General features: G+C 35.4%; 1 protein-coding gene, 1 long non-coding RNA gene and 1 other non-coding gene across 3 annotated transcripts in view; 2 read left to right on the plus strand and 1 right to left on the minus strand.

Annotated features, from left to right (window-relative positions):
* Positions 1–17,633, minus strand: part of LOC100740896 — a gene marked incomplete at its 3' end in the record, with an annotated part of 216,037 nt that overhangs the window by 183,644 nt on the left and 14,760 nt on the right.
* On the plus strand, positions 2,485–2,591 carry LOC112212667. The gene has a single exon (XR_002946494.1). It is a non-coding gene; the product is annotated as a U6atac minor spliceosomal RNA (small nuclear RNA).
* Positions 7,490–17,571, plus strand: LOC117151535. Its single transcript, XR_004461531.1, has 3 exons — positions 7,490–7,502; positions 9,550–9,555; positions 17,460–17,571. It is a non-coding gene; the product is annotated as an uncharacterized LOC117151535 (long non-coding RNA).

A 17,633-nucleotide genomic window follows, 5' to 3' on the forward strand; every position in this document is an offset into this window, starting at 1 on the left:
ACACCTGTTTCACAGAGTGATCGTTAAAGTTAGAATTGTTTTGGCATTGTGTTCGAAGAAGCATATCCGTTTTCAATCACCGATGAATTCAATAGCTCCGACCTGAATTACGTAATTCAACGCGTGATGCGTTTAATTGTAAAGCGAAGCGCGAAAGTTATGCGAGTAGATTGCAATGCGAGAATTCGATCGATATAGTCATATCGATCGAGATAAATTAATTTCTTGTTTTATAATTAACGTTAATTATCGAAAGTATCGGATGCAACAAACGTCATTCATACAGAAGCAAACATTGTTCCAATTTTCTTCTTTTTGCTCTTTCGCTGCGGAAAGTATTGACGTAATTCCGAAAGTCATACTGTTCTTGTAAATGCACTATCGCTCGAAAATATTCGGACGTTGGACTATTTTTTATGAAATTTAATTTAATCACAAAATTACGAATAAAATGACTTTTATAGATCTTACCTTTTATAATTATTATAGCTACTTATCGTAGAATATTCTGTTGCTTTAAAATTAATATTTAACGTCATTATATTAATATACATAATAATAATAATAATAATAATAATAATAGTAATACATAGTAATAATCCTATAATTGTAATATAGCTAATCTTATTTTATTCAGTACATCGTTATATTAGCCATAAACGGTTTATTCGTAATAATTATTGATGCCCGATTTTCAAATTAAACTAAAAAGCTATTAATTATTCTTGTTTCTATATTTTTCCTTTTTAAAAAACAAGAGTTTAGTTATAAACATTAAAAACTAACATAGAATAATAAAATTGACATTCGTATGTACCAATCTTGATAGTATTATATCAAAACTATTTTGTATAATTTTATGATGATTTTAAGATGAAAAAGCTTTTTTGAAATAAATAAAAAAGATCAGCGACGTTAATTCAAGCGATGATATTTAAAATCAACAGGTACATCGACGAATTGTATATTTCATTGCAAAATACTATTCGTAAATCTATGACAGGTAAGTGCATACTTTAATTCAATGGTTTTATACGAATCTAATAGTTAACATTTATTACATTCTATTGTTTTCTAATAACAGACTGCCCAAAATGCCCGAATATATAGGAGCTATAATATTTTTACAAAGAATTTAATTTCTTTATGCTGTTAATTGCACGAACTTTAGTGTATCTGTAAGTAAAGCTTTTCATGAACATTTGAAAGAATTATATTTTTAAATCTCCATTCGTACAGAATCAACAATTTTTAACAAACTTTTCGAAAAGCTACTTCGTCATAAATTTGAATTTTTAATCACTTTGTCGAGATGCACATATAACAAAAAAAATAGTAAAAGTGGCCGGTCGCCCCGCAATAACTTTGAAAAAAATAAAATACTTCGTTACTTGTCGGAAATACTTTCACAGATTTAAGCGGGATGTTTTTTTAAAGGGGTGTCCTGAATTAGAATGTTCGAGAACAGCGTCTATTTGTGATTTTTTTTAGAAGAGAAAGAAAGAAATGAAGTTATTGAATTTTGAGGTATGATTATATATATATTTAACGAATACAAAAAAAATTTTTTTAAAGTAAAAGAAAGGATTATAACAGATTTCTAAGCCTATTTCATGAGCTGCAGTTTTCATTCGGCGTGAAAGATCCACCTCGTAATTCTTGGTCAAAACAAAAAAAATCAAAAAAGTGTTAAATAATTATATATTTTTCTCCTCGATGAACTAAAAAAAAAAGGCAGAAAATAGTGTGAAATTACAAATTTTGGCGGGTTTACAGAAAAAATGTGTTTTGTAAAAAGAAAAAATAAACTTTAAGGTGCTATAACAATTATTTAAATAAACTTTTTGACGAACTTTTAGGGCACTTAGGATCCTCTTCTTGCCTCTCAACACTACTCTTACTACAAGAAATATAACAGCAGCAAAAATATATTAAGAGCTTTATAATAGATTTAATAATAATAGTTTTAATTAAGGGAATTATTTACCTTTGCCCCTTGTATTTTGATAGGGCTATGAAAAAAGTACATCTGTTTCGAGAGGCTAATTAGAATACTTCCTATGATATACATTGCCACATTAAGTATCAAATACTTTCAAATCAGCTAGAACCTCGGCGTGAATGCCAGCTACGCTCGTTAAAGCCCAGAACTGAAGACGACGCGTCGCGAGTTCGAATTCTCGGCATACTGTATACCTTTAAAAAGGGTTTTAAGATTCCTCTTACTATATACAAGCACGCAAGCGGCGCCAAGCCCCACCCTTGCATATGCTGTGGATTTACTTTCTGGGAGTACTTGGTTGAACGGGTTTCGTGTTAAGCACACAGGGGCCCGACGATCAACTCGCACAACACTGGTCTACCGTCGTCTTGCCCGTGGAGGTTTTAGCCGGTAAGAATCTGTCACTACCACCTTCTGCCCACCTGTGCAAGGGTGGTAAGGTGTCTATGAAGATTTCCTCCACGTAAAAAAAAAAATTTTTTTTGTAGTATGAAAGGAGAGACGTTTAACACTTCATTAAATAAGGGTAGAACACATATATAAATGGTAAGGCACTGTCGCCTTTCGGCGGCACTTGGCAGATCTTTTTGCAAGGACCGCGGAGGGCTTCCGCTATCCTTCCGGATTACGGAAGTGCTAATGATTTTTCCTTTTGAGCATTGGATTTCGAACAATATATTAGACGCGAATCTAGATGTTTGATCCATTGACATCGTGTAATCAAAAACGAAATAGATAAAAAAATTTGATATACAACAGAATTACTGAGTAAATTTACACTATTAATTACGAAATCCCAGACTTGAACAATATAATCATAGGCAAAACTTGGATACATACTGGTGGTTAGAAAGTGGCGCCTACCGACTTTCTGCATCAACTTCAGTAAACATATTTCTTTGAATGATGAAATTAAAAATGTTATACGAGTAGCGATAATACCGTAAACAGTTTAAAATGTAATTAGACATAATGTTACTTACAAGCTTGTAAAAACTTTCTATTTGTAAATTGATTCGTTAATTATTTTGTTTTATTCTATTTATATTATCATATATTACTTTATTTCTTTTTATTATATTTTATGTTTTTTATTTCATTTATTTATTTTATTTCGTCAACCTAATTTTCGTATGCCCCAAGAAAGCATAAAATAGTCAATGCTATTATTGCAATTAAATATAAGAAACTATAATCTGTGAGTACACTAATTTTAAAGCTATTGGATTGGATTCGTTATTTACTTTAAAAAAATTTTTTTGTATTCGTTAAATATATATAAAGGCATGCCTCAAAATTCAATAACATTATTTCTTTCTTTCCCTTCTAAAAAAAATTACAAAACGACGCTGCTTTAGAACATTCCAATTCAGGACACCCCCTTAATCACTCTGTTATAAGGTACGAGTAACAAAAAGAATAATTGAATAAATTTTTAGCATACTCATGAGTCATTAATATACAAATGCAGTCGATGAGAATCTATATGTTGTGAGAAAGTAAAGAATAACCCAAATCTAATCTAATACTCACGAGTCGAGTTATATACGCACGCACAATCTGATTGATGCCCTTAATGTCGACAGAATTTTATTTTTTTCAAGATCACTGGGATCCGACCACAGCTTTCTATTATCATCATTATCACGAGAAAGTGATTAGGTAACCGCTGAATTTCAACTACGAGTCACCCTTCTATTTCTACCTTTCGAAATCGCTCAGTTTCGTTGGAAGTTCGTCGAGTTCACACGTGACGGTCGGTCAAAAGCCACAGTCACAGTTTCCCACAGTATAGAGCATCGCGAACACGTGTGCCCTTACAACCACTTGCTCACCAATCCTGTACACCACCGTATTCAAAAACTGAAGCTAACTTTCCCACCTTCACAGTACCCACACTCGATGGCCGAACTTTCGTTTCAGACGCAGAAAGTAGCGATTCAAACGATTCTTCAATCGGTTTCCAGACGTTTCGTCAGAACTGAGAAAGCACGCTGGTCAAAGCGCATTCGAACACTGACAGAGAGGTGGATTGTACAGCGATTCGAAAAGAAGGAAGAGGGTCTCACCTTCTAGGGCGTCTTCTAAGTGAAGGAGGGTGCGGCATCGTCGTGGAAACACAAACAAAACTTATAAATGTAATGGCAGGTGCATCTCGCATGGTTGATCGTCCGTGTGACCGGTCAACAGGTGTGGGTTAGGTTTGGCAGTGTTTGAGAACGTGCATGCACGCAGGCTATAAGTGAACCGTGGTACACGTTGCTCATCTGCCCATCGTCGCGTGACGACACGCCGATTCGCAGGAAAGGGTCCCACAATCGTGAATCGAAGCGAAAATATATACTGCCGCTCATAAGTACCGGGATAATTTGACTGATTTGTAGTAACAGTAATTTTATTAAAATATGCAAATTAGTGACAAATTAATGGACAATTAATGTATATTATAATTACAATCGTTTATCGGCGAATTCAAGAATCACTCGAGATTTTCAAAATTGTTCACTCTTTTAGTAAAATCGATAGGTATGAACTCTATATGCTACAATAGCAAAGCTTATTAATTATTAACATATCGTATAATGTGCATATTAATAATCTATATTTCGCCTTTTTGCAGACGTTTCATATCGTTTAATCGTAAAGTGACATTAAAATCACAAAATCAACAAGAATTTATTTATCTGTTTTTCTCCTTCGATTTTCAATTATAATAATTGTGTATAGTTAAGTTAGTTATACTTGTATTGTAAGTGACTTAATATATTCCATTTTTTACGATATAAAGTTTTCCAATAAGCAAATAAATCTAGCGAGTAAGTGGCAAAGTTCTGATGATTCTATAGACTCACACGTTAATTTAAAAAGACCTATTGTTTCGAATTCGAAATCGAAGTTGTTCAGGACATCTTTTTCTACGAGTTTCCATATCAACGAGTTATCAGTGAAATTGGTCTTAATTGCCGATGATCTTCACTAGGAAAAAAAGATCATGTGAATCAAGGTAATTTAAAACCTTTTATTTGAAACCGTGTTTATAGTATTTGAAGTGAAAGATAGTTAGAGCCGCTAAAATCTATATCTTGCGAAAACTTACCTATGTCTTTATATTTACCTAATTATGTTTTTTAACGATATTAAGACAGTTTAAAACTGTCGGTTTAAACTGACAGTTTAAAAGTCGGCAGTTTGAACAAACGTTGGGGATGTTCAGAAAAATTTCCAAAAGAGAGACCCCGATGTTTTTTCATCTCCGACGGATATAAATAAATGTAGCGACTCAGAGAAGTCAATAATTAATTACCGTTCGTCTACCGAAGATTTAGTTATCATTTTGTCAACCGAAGAATTTTATATTCGTCACTGTGTCAGTCAATTGTTGTTTAATTGGTCACCACTTCTAAGAAAACTCTACATCTAGTCTTTTTAGTTTTCTCAAGCACTGAAGCTATCGACAGCGTATAGACAATAGACTGGGACGAGGACAGACCATAGACAGTTGACAGGCGACGAAGGATTTGTCAAATAAAATTAAGGCTTAGGTTTTAAAGACAAGAAGGTTGAGCCGTAACTCAACTTTATGTTTCTTTTCTATAGAACTTTATTAAATAACACAAGTTTATAAGCACAGTTTACGCGACCGATCTGAAAGATGTTGACCGATGAGGGTTTGTGATTTCAATCTGTACATTTTCTTCTTTTCTCATACTTCTTTTCCTCCTTTTAATGATTTCTTTTCATTCTGTAAAATAGTTTTTGTATCTTCAGTTATGTTAAGTGCAATTCTTATTTTTGATAATTTACTTTTATTAGATAATTCTTGTGAATCTTCTACTACATCTTCCATATCATTTTCAGTGTGGCTTCTACCTTCGGTAAATTTAATATTTTGAACAGTATCATTAATGTCAATAGCTTTTTCGGTATCAAGTAAATCGCACTTATTATTTAATATACTTTTTGGCCTGACTTCTGTCTCTGCAGTTTCTTCTTTTGTTTTTCTTCGACTTTTCCTTATTCTTCTAATCCACTCTTTTCATTTTGTAAGATCTTTCTTGTATCTTCATCTTTTTTAACTTCAACTTTATCCGATCTCCTCGGTCTGCCTCTATGTTTGGCTTCTCTCTTTGCAATACTAGCACCTTTCTTTTCTTTTGGTTGTTTTTTATCATCACAACTCTTCGATCGCCAACTACGTGACCCCTCCAATTCGCTGCCCGCGAGGCGGATGGGCACGTAGCCCTAAAGAAAAAGCCAACCTGTTCGCTAAACATCTATCCAACGTATTTAAACCTCATTCCTCCAATATTTCCCCGGAAATAACGGAATATCTGCACTCTCCCTTCCAAATCCGTCTCCTCCTATTAAACCTTTCACTTCTTTAGAGGTTACAGAATTAATCCGTCGCCTAAATCCCAGAAAAGCATCGGGGCATGACCAAATAGGTAATCAAACAATCAAGAAACTTCCCATAAAAGGGATTTCACTCATCACATCAATTTTCAATCCAATCCTTCGTCTTGAATATTATCCGAAGCCCTGGAAAATATCAATGATAATTCTCATCCCTAAAGCCGGAAAATCAATACAAGAAACTAGCTCCTACCGCCTAATTCGCCTTCTACCCACTTTGTCAAAACTATTCGAAAAAATGTTCACGAATCGATTCCTTCCACTCATAGAGGATTTAAAAACACTGCTAGATCATCAATTCGGTTTTCGGAAGCAATATTCTACGATAGAACAAATTCATCGTTTAACACACAATATAAGCCAAAACCTAGAAAAGAAAAAATACCGCTCTGCGGTATTCCTAGACATTCAACAGGCATTCGACAAAGTGTGGCACGAAGGACTTTTCTTCAAACTGAACAAAATCTTACCACACACATATTACTCCACCCTAAAATCCTACCTAACCAATAGAAAATTCATGGTCAAATACTTAGACGCCACAACCGCTACATTTCCAATAGAAGCCGGCATACCCCAAGGCAGTATACTTGGACCCCTACTGCCATCCTACTCTCCATCTACACTGCCGATTTACCAACCTTAGCAGAGATAACAACAGCGACATTTACTGACAACACAGCACTACTAGCATCCCACTCAGACCCAATAATGGCATCCCACACTTTCCAGCGAGGCCTTCACTCTATGGAAAAGTGGTTCCACAAATGGGGCTTCAAAATTAACGAAAATAAATCCACACAGGTAATCTTCACGCTGCGAAAACAAACCTGCCCTCGGGTGACCATTAACAATATCACAATTCCTAACAAGGATTCAGTCAGTTATCTGGGCATGACTCTGGACAGGAGATTGACATGGAAACAACGCATCATAGACAAATCGAAGCAACTCAAGGCTAAACTTAAAAAATTTTACTGGCTCACTGGCCGTCGCTCCAACTTAAGCACTCACAGCAAAATAATGCTATATAAAGCCATACTAAAACCTGTCTGGACCTATGGAATTCAACTATGGGGAACAGCAAGTAACTCCAACATTGAAATACTTCAATGCTTCCAATCGAAAACGCCGCTAAGAACCTTAACAGTTGCACCGTGGTATGTTATCAACGAAACAATACATCGCGACCTCAAAATACCCACAGTCAAAGAGGAAAGAGCAAAATATAGCGACAGATATAGCGAAAGAGTCAACAAACACCGAAATCCCCTAATCACTGGACTACTCGATACGACGGACCAGATTCGCAGGCTGAAGAGGCACTACCCGCTAGACCTAAACGTTAGATTCACTTAATTAGTTATCTAAATTAATTAATATTTACTTATTTATAATACTTACTTATAAATTATAGTTATCTATAATAAGTATTAACTTATTATAAATATTTAGCCATGTCACTGCGCCACGCCAGAAAATATGACTGAAAATTCTCAATGCGAGAATTGATTGTAAATTTTAATAAATAAAAAAAAAATCTCAATGCACAACAGTGATCAGGCCACACACCGAGGGCAAGATGGCATCCAGATGTCTACGCATCCTTGGCATTTTCATAGTTAAGGTTCATCAGACCAAAAACAAGCATCTTCTATTTCCAGTGTTCTTTACATTTTTGTTTACTATGAGAAGATGCGGCAAAGTTTGTTTTCTCACATTCGGTATTTTCAGTTAGCAACTTTCTCTCAAGGGCGGCTAAGAGCCTTTCTAGTCCACCAGGATTCTTGTGCTCCAATCAAAAGCAATGTCTATCGCCCTCGCTTTCCTAACCAAAATTGTCCTTAACGAATCAGCTCATCTCGTGGCCTCAGACACACCCATCCCTAGCTTTCCTCCGCCACAACATCGTCACTAAACTACTCAGTCTCTATCTTTAGAATAGTTAACACCTTTTTTCCGAGTTTCTACCCTTAGACCGGGCGCGTACTTTAAAGTATCAGTGTAACTAGTTTCTACATAAAGTTGTTGGAGTGAATCATGATTTATATGTGTTAATTCAGTGTATATTCCATTGCGTGTTAATAAAAGCAAAATTGATAGTTGTGTTGCGACTCGGCTATTTTATTTTATCATCCAACCGTCAAGTTTACGTGACAAGATCACCGGTGATCTATCGGTCTCGTGATTTCTTGCGTCTCCGACGTGACACTGCCCATGTATCGTTTGATTTGAGAATCGCTGTGTACTACGCTGCTTGAGCTGACCTACTTCCATTCATGTAAGAAGATTTGCTCGCACACAGGAATATTTCGGCCGATTTTTAATTCTTAATAACAAAAAAACGAAGCCGAAGACACAATTTTTTTTTTATTCTTGATTTTCGTTTCAAGAATCATCCCTTAAAATTTCTTACAGTTACAGCCGAGCCCTGTCTACTCCAGTGGTCGATAATGCGCGACAAGCCTCCGTGCATAACACCATATGCGAGGTAACAAGAAATGTCTATTATAACTCAATTAAAAGTGAGTATCGTCAATGTATTGGATTTGGGGTTGGGTTAGTCTTCCCCATCCTGTTGCCGCGCCATAAGGCGGTCGACGTTACTTGCTTGAGATAATGACACGTTAATCATAAAAATAGTTGACGAATGAATAATCGATATTATTTTACGAGAAAAATAATTATTGTTATTTTACGCAAATGTTTGGGCTGCCTCGGAGCAGCCTAGTAGGACCCAAACCCAAACGTAATACATTGACGATATTCATTTCTAATTATTGAGTTATAATTTATAATTTATAATAGACATTTCTCACAGCCGAGTAGCACCCAAACCCAAACGTAATACATTGACGATATTCATTTTTAATTATTGAGTTATGAGTTATAATTTATAATAGACATTTCTCACAGCCTCGCATACATACGCAGGGTCTTTAAGCTCACTCAATTGTCACCTAGCCATAAATTAGCGTGTAGCGGCACATGAGCAAGAGGACAATTCGAGCCACGTTGTTGTTTTGCCTCGGAGTACCGACATCGTTAGGATAGTCATAATGTAATAATAAACCAACTCCGGACAAAACAATGTCGCAGCTACGTGTAACCGTCAAACAAAGGCGAATGGAAAGTTTCCGGTACCCCCTCGACCAGTATAAATAAACGAGCACGATCGTAAGGTGACCAGTTTTTCAGTCTCAGTCTCGAGCGATTTTATTAGCGATCAACACACAATCTTTAGCGAATCAGTTAGTACTGAGCGTCTTAGCGAACATTCTTTTAACGACCCGTATCGAGCAATCTACGGTCGACTCTGTATTTATAATTATTTTCAAATATATTTGACGGCATCAACATCGAGCAATCTCGTCATTCAAACTACCACGCGACCAACCATCCTCTACAAGCGATAGAAAAACCAACATGGTGGACTAGCGAACATTCCGCAGGTCATCGAGACGACAACGCAGAGTGTTTCGGTGTCAGAAAACAGTAAACGACACATCGTAGATAAATCCAAACAACTTAAATCGAAACTACTGGCTCATTGACAGACGTTACAACTTAAGCGTGCAGAGTAAACTAATGCTATATAAGGTCATATTAAAACATGTTTGGATCTATAGGATCCAACCATGGGGAACAGCGAGTAATTGCAACATAGAAATTTTTCAACGATTCCAATCGAAAACTCTAAGATCCTTGATAGATGCGCCAGGTACGTTACCAACGAAACGATACATCGAGACCTTAAGATACTCACAGTTAAAGAAGAAATATCCAAATTCAGTAACAGGTATAACATAAGAGTTAACAACCACCAAAACCCATTAGTTACTCAATTACTTGACACGATGGATCAGATCCGCAGGCTAAAAAGATATTATCCTCTAGATTTAAACATAGGTTCAGCTAGAATCAATAGTTTATAGTAATAAACTATTATAATCCAAGTTACAGTACCACGCCAAAATAATTTACTTATAATTCTCAATGAGAATTGATTGTAAATAGTCTACCAAATAAAAAAAAAAGAAAAAAGAACTTTTCGAGAAAAATAGGTCCTAGTTGTGATAACTTTTTTTGTAGCTAAGCATTAATGATCGAATTAATTTATTCTTTTCGTATTAAGAAGGACAGAAAATAGTTAATTTATAAAAAAATTGATTGAGTATAAAATAATAAGGAGATAAAGACTGAGTATAAAATAGCAAAACATCCTATCAAATGTAAATTTTTATCTTGTTTCTTATAAAAGTAATTAGTACAATCTCTCAGTGTTTTACAATTCATTTACATAAAGTGCTGAAAGCTAATATTCTTTTATTATACAGAGTGGTTGGTAACTGGTGGTACAAGCGGAAAAGGGGTGATTCTACGCGAAAAAAGAAGTCGAAAATATAGAATAAAAATTTGTTTTTAAAATTTTTTTTTAATTTTTCCATCGAGACAAAAATCTACAGTCAGATCCGTTATAACGTACCACACGCGTACCGAGCTAAAATTTTCTCGAAAATAAAGCCTCGAACGAAAAATTTGTATTCTATATTTTCGACTTCTTTTTTCGCCTAGAATCACCCCCTTTCCGCTTGTACCACCAGTTACCAACCACCCTGTATTTTTTGTGAATAGTAGACAAAATTATTACGTATTTTTTATTATAACTTTATGTTAACTTAAACTTGAATAAATATTTTATCTAAGACCTGTTTCTTGTCAGCGAAAATTTATTTAATATTAATTATTGTATAAAGAAGTTGAAGGGATCGTTGGATCCGTGTTATGTTAAACCACAGCGTTCAGTTTCTCAATATTTTATTTTTACACCCAAGTGTCAATATTCTGTACTCGTCGAAGGCTCTACGTTATTTAAGTTGCTCTGTTTGTACTTTCTCGTGAAAAACTTTGTGCACTTTGGGAGTACTTTTAATTAGCTACCACTAAGGTAAGAATTAGCTAATCAATATTTGCTTTCGACCGCGCGCCAAATCATGCTACCCGCGCTGTGTACTTTTAACAGGATTTTGTTTGTTTGTTTTTGTTTTTAGATACGATTTGGTAAGAGTAGTGTTACCGGAGGGAAGTTGACAACGTAACGGGATTTCTCTCGAGCCCCAAATTTGTGACAGCAGATCGTGACCACCTGGTCTTGTATTGTGGACGCTTTGCAAAAATCTAGGACGTTGTTGCTAGCGACACAAGCAATTTAAAAATTCGAGTACATTAAAGAAATGATACATTAAGGAGAGCTATTGGAAGCTAATTGGCTTGCTCAAAAATAGCTTTAGTAGTTTCGTATCATAAACCGTGCTAGCCGTTTGCAAATACTTCTTTTGTTTATGCAACTAGTCACTGCAAAGTTATTTCAAGTAATAAGTTTAAAGAATTTATCGATTGCTAGAAAAGAAAAGATAAAGAAAAGGTGTAGTGACATATCTTGATAGTACTCTACAAAATTTTCATCAATTTGAGTACAAGAATGTATTCATTATTAACAAAATTTATTATGAACATTACAATTCTCAATATTTATTCTTTTTAAAATTTTTGAAATTATTCATTTTCAAGATAAATTCATTTAGAGATTAAAATGGAACGTACTCTACCTGTTACTTTAATTTATGAAATAGGTAAATGATTTTTTCTTTGTACGTTTATCTTGTGTGTATATATACTTTATACACGCATGCACGATAAACATACAAAGAAACATATATATGAATTGTTTTTTATAATCATCATACATAATCATCGTAATAATGAGTATATATCATACTCAACGATTTATAGCCATAGATCGTGTGCTTTGTTAAACATCGCGTGTCGCAATGCTTAATTAACCGACAGGTATATTCTACTATCTAAACAATCAGCTCAAAATCATATTTCTGTTAACCCTATCAACATTAATTATATAATCGTTCAATCATGTATGGTAATTGTAGGAGAAACTGAGAACGAGTTGAACAATGGCTGCAACAAATTTAAAGATTATTTTACACACACGTTTTTCCATGTAAATATACTCAAAACATTTCCAGCATGATGATTTTATAGCTAAAGTGGGTTAGATAAATGGTAATTTATTTTCAAAAATTCCATTAATATCGAACTAATTTTATGATCTTTTGCAGAACAAAAATGAATTCGATAATTGCCAGCTAATTACACAATAACATAGTTTGAAGTTCCAATGCAAGCAAATGGTACACGCATAAACTTCCCTTAAATCATAAAATATCGAATGAGCGAAAAAAAATCTGCATTCCTTTAAACTGACACTGTGGCAGTTACGTCACTGCCATCACGTCCTTGTCAGAAACTAGAAAAGCCTCTTTTCGCCAAACTTTCTCTTCCCCGTACATTCTTAAACTTATTCGTCCTCTGCTTGCTTTCTCAGGATTTGCTCGCGGTTGGTTATCCTCGATCTTGCACATTTGACGACCAAACCCTTTCAATATCCAATTTCTCCTTCGTGTTCTTTCTCTACTGTTTCTCTATCGTTTCTTATTTCTGCTCTTTTTCCTTCTATATTATATCGTTTATTCTGTATTTAATCACTATACGAGAATTTCTACATTTTTTAAATATACTTTTACCGTTACAATGTTTTGAGCGAGCTTATTTACTAGTTGTATGCTATCTCGTCTTTCTGTTTTCTTCAGTTCAGCGACCTGGAGCGGTAGAACGATAGTTGTCCAAAGGATGTTTTATCTTAATTCTTCTTACCTATTGGAATTTCTGAAAACAGTCTGAGACACAGTAGGATTTGGATAGTTTTAAAGCTTTGTACAATAGCAACTTCCTCTACTGACTTAAGCTCGAGGGCCTTTTTCATATTATCTCTTCTTACGCACCACTAAACGTTTAGTATTTTTCTCACTGCTCTGAACTTAGGTGGGATAGCTGCCGCAGTCCACAATACAATTCCATAGTAGCTTAATCATGGCTTTGTACAATAATGTACGAGATTTAAGGTTAAATTGTGATGTTCCTTTGAGCAGCCACCAGAATTTAACCAGTGTACCATTTGCTTTTTGTCTGATTCTATGTATATGCTGTTTCCATGCGAGGTCGATGATGATTTCCAACATTTGTTATAATTTCTTAACCTGTGATCTGTTCTAGAGTAGGTAAATATGATGTCATCAACGAAGGTAAGAATATTATACTACATTTTTTTACATGGATTTGATGTGTATATTAAAATTGATGTTGAAACAAGTGAGTCGTAGTACTGCCTCGAGACACGTTGGATATGTATTCGCCCATTTCGGTAATTTCCTTTAGAATTTTAACGAAGAAACCAGGCAGTTGATCAAAATTGATGAGATGTCTGCTGTCAATTTTTCTTTTAGATTTTCGATGAATTTATCACGTGGTATTTTATTGAAAGCTTTCTCCATATCTAAAAATATTCAGTTGTAGCATTTTTGTCTTGGAAGACCTTTAGCACTTTCATCGCTAGTTTTCGAACTTGCGTTATCATTCCGTGATGCTTTTTGAAACCCAATTGGATATGATTTTCTGATATTCTTGCAGCATTTTTGCGTGTACTGTTCTTCCGACGAATTTAGACACGATTGGGTGAAGTATGATTAATTCGTAATTTATTGGTATGGCGAAAGGTTCTCCTGGTTTGGGAATTAGCATTATTCGAACACGTCTTCAGGGTATAGGATAGTATCCCTCCGCAGTATTGAGCTGAACAGTATCGTTATAAATCTGATTGCTTTAGTTGATAGATGTTACAACAAGGTCCTTGAAATTAAATTCTAACCTGATGATCTCTTAGCATTTATTGGTTTAATAATTCCTTTGTTACCAAAATACTTAAAAGGGAGGATGAAGTGGAAGGACAGAAAAATGTTAACAAGATTCAGACGTGGAAACGAGACTAAAGCAAAGAAATACTGGAAAGAGGAGGGAGAAGAAAGATACAGGCTATGTAAAAGGAAAGAAGAAGACCTGAGACACGTAATAGAAGAATGTGAAATAACGGGAGGATCAAAGGACATAGGAAAAACGCTAAACGAGACTGGAGAAGATTTAACAAAACTGAAAGTAATAATAGAGAATAGAAGGGCAAACGACAGGAAAGAAGCACAGCAAGGAGGCTAAGGACCAAAGTTGCAATAGTTTTTAGTCATTAGTTGTTAATTTGTAGTTTCTAGTTTTAGTTTTTAGAGATAGAATAATTAAGGGAATGCAATAGAATAGAGTGGAAAAGAGGGGATGTAAATATATAAGAAGAGAAACAGACATAGGAGATGCAAAACCGAAAGTTCGTCCAAAGCTGAAAGGCACGTACTAAGAAATAATAAATAAAAATGTATAATCTCTTTTCTTTTTTTTTGATTATGACAGCCGATATGTCTCTAATTTTGCCTGTCATCGTTTGTATAACGTATATCTGGAATCTTGGTATTTTAAAATATGATCTGTCTGCCTCTGCGTCTCTTGCAATAGGTCGATATCATGGATGATTAAGAATATTTGAAGTTCTTCCATTTAGGTTTGTGATTCATCATAATTCTACGCCACTAGTTTGAATCTATTCATCGTGGGAGATGATTTTACTTAATAACTGCATGAACGTACTGAATCGATTTATCATTTCATGAATGAGGTTATCTTATCTGTTGGCTTCTGAATCGCGATATGCATGTCATTAAAGTTGTTATTTTGTTCCGGAAAAGTTTCTTCGACTAAATTCTGTGTTCTCGATGTATCTTTAGAATTGGTATTTGTTATGTCTGCAAATGTTCCCCTATTATTTCTTCATCTTGTTTATTTATTTATTCGCGAAAAATCAAGTTATCTTGACCTTTCTGGTATTGTTTTTCTAACTAGATTTTCCCTCATCTGGCGACCTTTATATCTGATTGGCTGTGCTCAACTATAATTGACGCATACCGATTTACTTAATCTGTACGTACTTGAACAATTTTTGGATGGATATGCACGAAAACATTTTCTGCGTCTGTATTCAGGTTATAATAACTGTGCGTGCGCGCACGCGTGTGTGTATGTGTGCCCATGTGTTGGCATCTGGAGCACTGCGTAAGATATTGGTTGTCTAGATAGTTCCACTTGCATCATTGCGTGTGCAACTTTAGTAATAAGAAAGATTGAACTGAAGCAAGTTCTATTGTAAATATGGGAAACTGTTGGGTAGATGATACATTTACACTGTACGTGTGAATGTGTGTGTAAGCGTTAGAGGGCGTCCAGGTCTTAGTGGAGACAAAAGACTGTTGCCAGATGTTAGAAGAATCTGAAAGAGTCGGTTGAGAACAAGCGTGCGTGCAAGAAGGTTGTCGAGGTCTTCAGAGTGTAAGATATATTGTATAGCTGTTGTGTGTAAAATAAACTAAACGATTTGTATTTCCGAATCCTTTCTTTACCTTCACAGAAACAGTTTAGTAGTTCTTTTCCTGATTACATTGCTTATGTATAAGATTGCATATCCTTGTTGCTCTAACTCTTGCGCTCTGTGGAGATCCTTAATAATTAGCTTTGTTACGTCCGGTGACTCTTTACGTTCGAGGCGGCCACCAGCTGTGCACATAGAATTAAGCGGATCGCGATAAACCTAAGGAACTGTCATAAAACGAGGCTTCTTGATTTGCCGTTAAGGCCGTCAATTGGCATAAAAAATCTTCGAATCAAGAGCTTCCTTATGGTTATTGCTTCATCGAGTAAAAATTAGGGAAACGTGGGTGTTCCACCCGCAAGCGACCAATGGTAGTGCGATCACCACCGAGCGAGAATTTTCTTTTGCGACAGCATCGTCACCGAACTTGGCTGGTTCATCATCTTTAGAACAGTCAACGTCTCTTTACCGGGTTTTTACCCTTCAATCAGTCACCTACTTAACTTATACCTTACGCACCAGCGTAACTAGCTTCTCTACAAAGTTGTTGGAAATCTATAATATCTTTGAACTGTTAATCAAGTATTCTACTCGTTAAATCACTTCTATTATCCTAATCGAAATAGGGGATCGATCAGTTCGTGGCGTCGATTGTCTAATCGTAACGAGAATTTATGACTCCCGTTGGCGCGCTTCCTCGCGATTGCGTTTTTCCGTGAATGGTCGAAAAAACAGCCTTATAGCTCCCTTTTGCGAGGTTGAAACGTGTAGTAGCTTCCTCTTGCATCTTTTCTTTTGAAAATACTGATTATATTGCAGTACGATATGTATCAGGATAAAGTGTCTGAATTTTGATTTGGTTTCCAATGGTTTTTAATGTATACGAGACCTTCATCACTCGTGTTAATAAATCCGTTAACGATGATATATGATCGTCTATGAAGACAGGTGGGAGGAGTTTGTTTTTGTTAGCAACTGTTTGAATATTCTTTCCTGAGGCACATTTGCAAGAAATTCTTCTGTCCTGAGATATTCTGTAATACTTCAAATCCATCTGGAGTTGTGAACTTATCGTTTATTAACCATTTTATAGTTGATGTTTCTCCCAACGTCTCATACGTTGATATTATTTCTGTTTGGAGTGAGCGTAAATTTTTCGTGGTTGCAGGTAAAGGTAGAAATCGTTCGACTAGAATTCTTTTTCTCGATGTTTCTGTATCTGCTGTTACATCCTGATCGCTTTCTTCATTCTTGCTAGACATGTTGACATCGTTGTCTTTTGCGTTATATTTTATGTCTTCCATTTAGTTGCTTAGATTTTTAATTCTTCTTTCCTGTCTCAATTACTTTAAATTCTATCCACAGTTTCTAATTAGCCCCAACTTTTGACGCTTTCGAATTGCAAGGCTCGGCTGAGGCCATGTGAATATCGAATGTATCGAACTCCCCATTTCCGTAACGATTCCTCTATTATTTTCAATACAAATATTCGCGTTCTTTTCGCAGTACGTCCGTTGCGTATGATGGCGGAAACAAAATTTTTATATATCTCTCCCACGCAATAACGCGATAAGAAAGTTTTCCGGCCCGGGACCAGTCGTTAACACGTTGAGTGCTATGGGGGCCACCGGTGACCGGCACTCAACTTGACCGTGGCGCTGTGAGGTACACCAAGATTAGTAGAAATACATAATTTGAACAAATGTCGATAGTTATAAATTTGTCATTATTACCATCGTTACTACAATGGTGTGACAAAATTAATACAGTATAAAACATGTAAAAATAGTTTTATTTATACTTGAAATATAGTTCTATTACGTGCGCCCCCCCCCCCCC

Source organism: Bombus impatiens, unplaced genomic scaffold, assembly GCF_000188095.3.
Source record: "Bombus impatiens unplaced genomic scaffold, BIMP_2.2 scf_0261, whole genome shotgun sequence".
Lineage (NCBI taxonomy): Eukaryota > Metazoa > Arthropoda > Insecta > Hymenoptera > Apidae > Bombus > Bombus impatiens.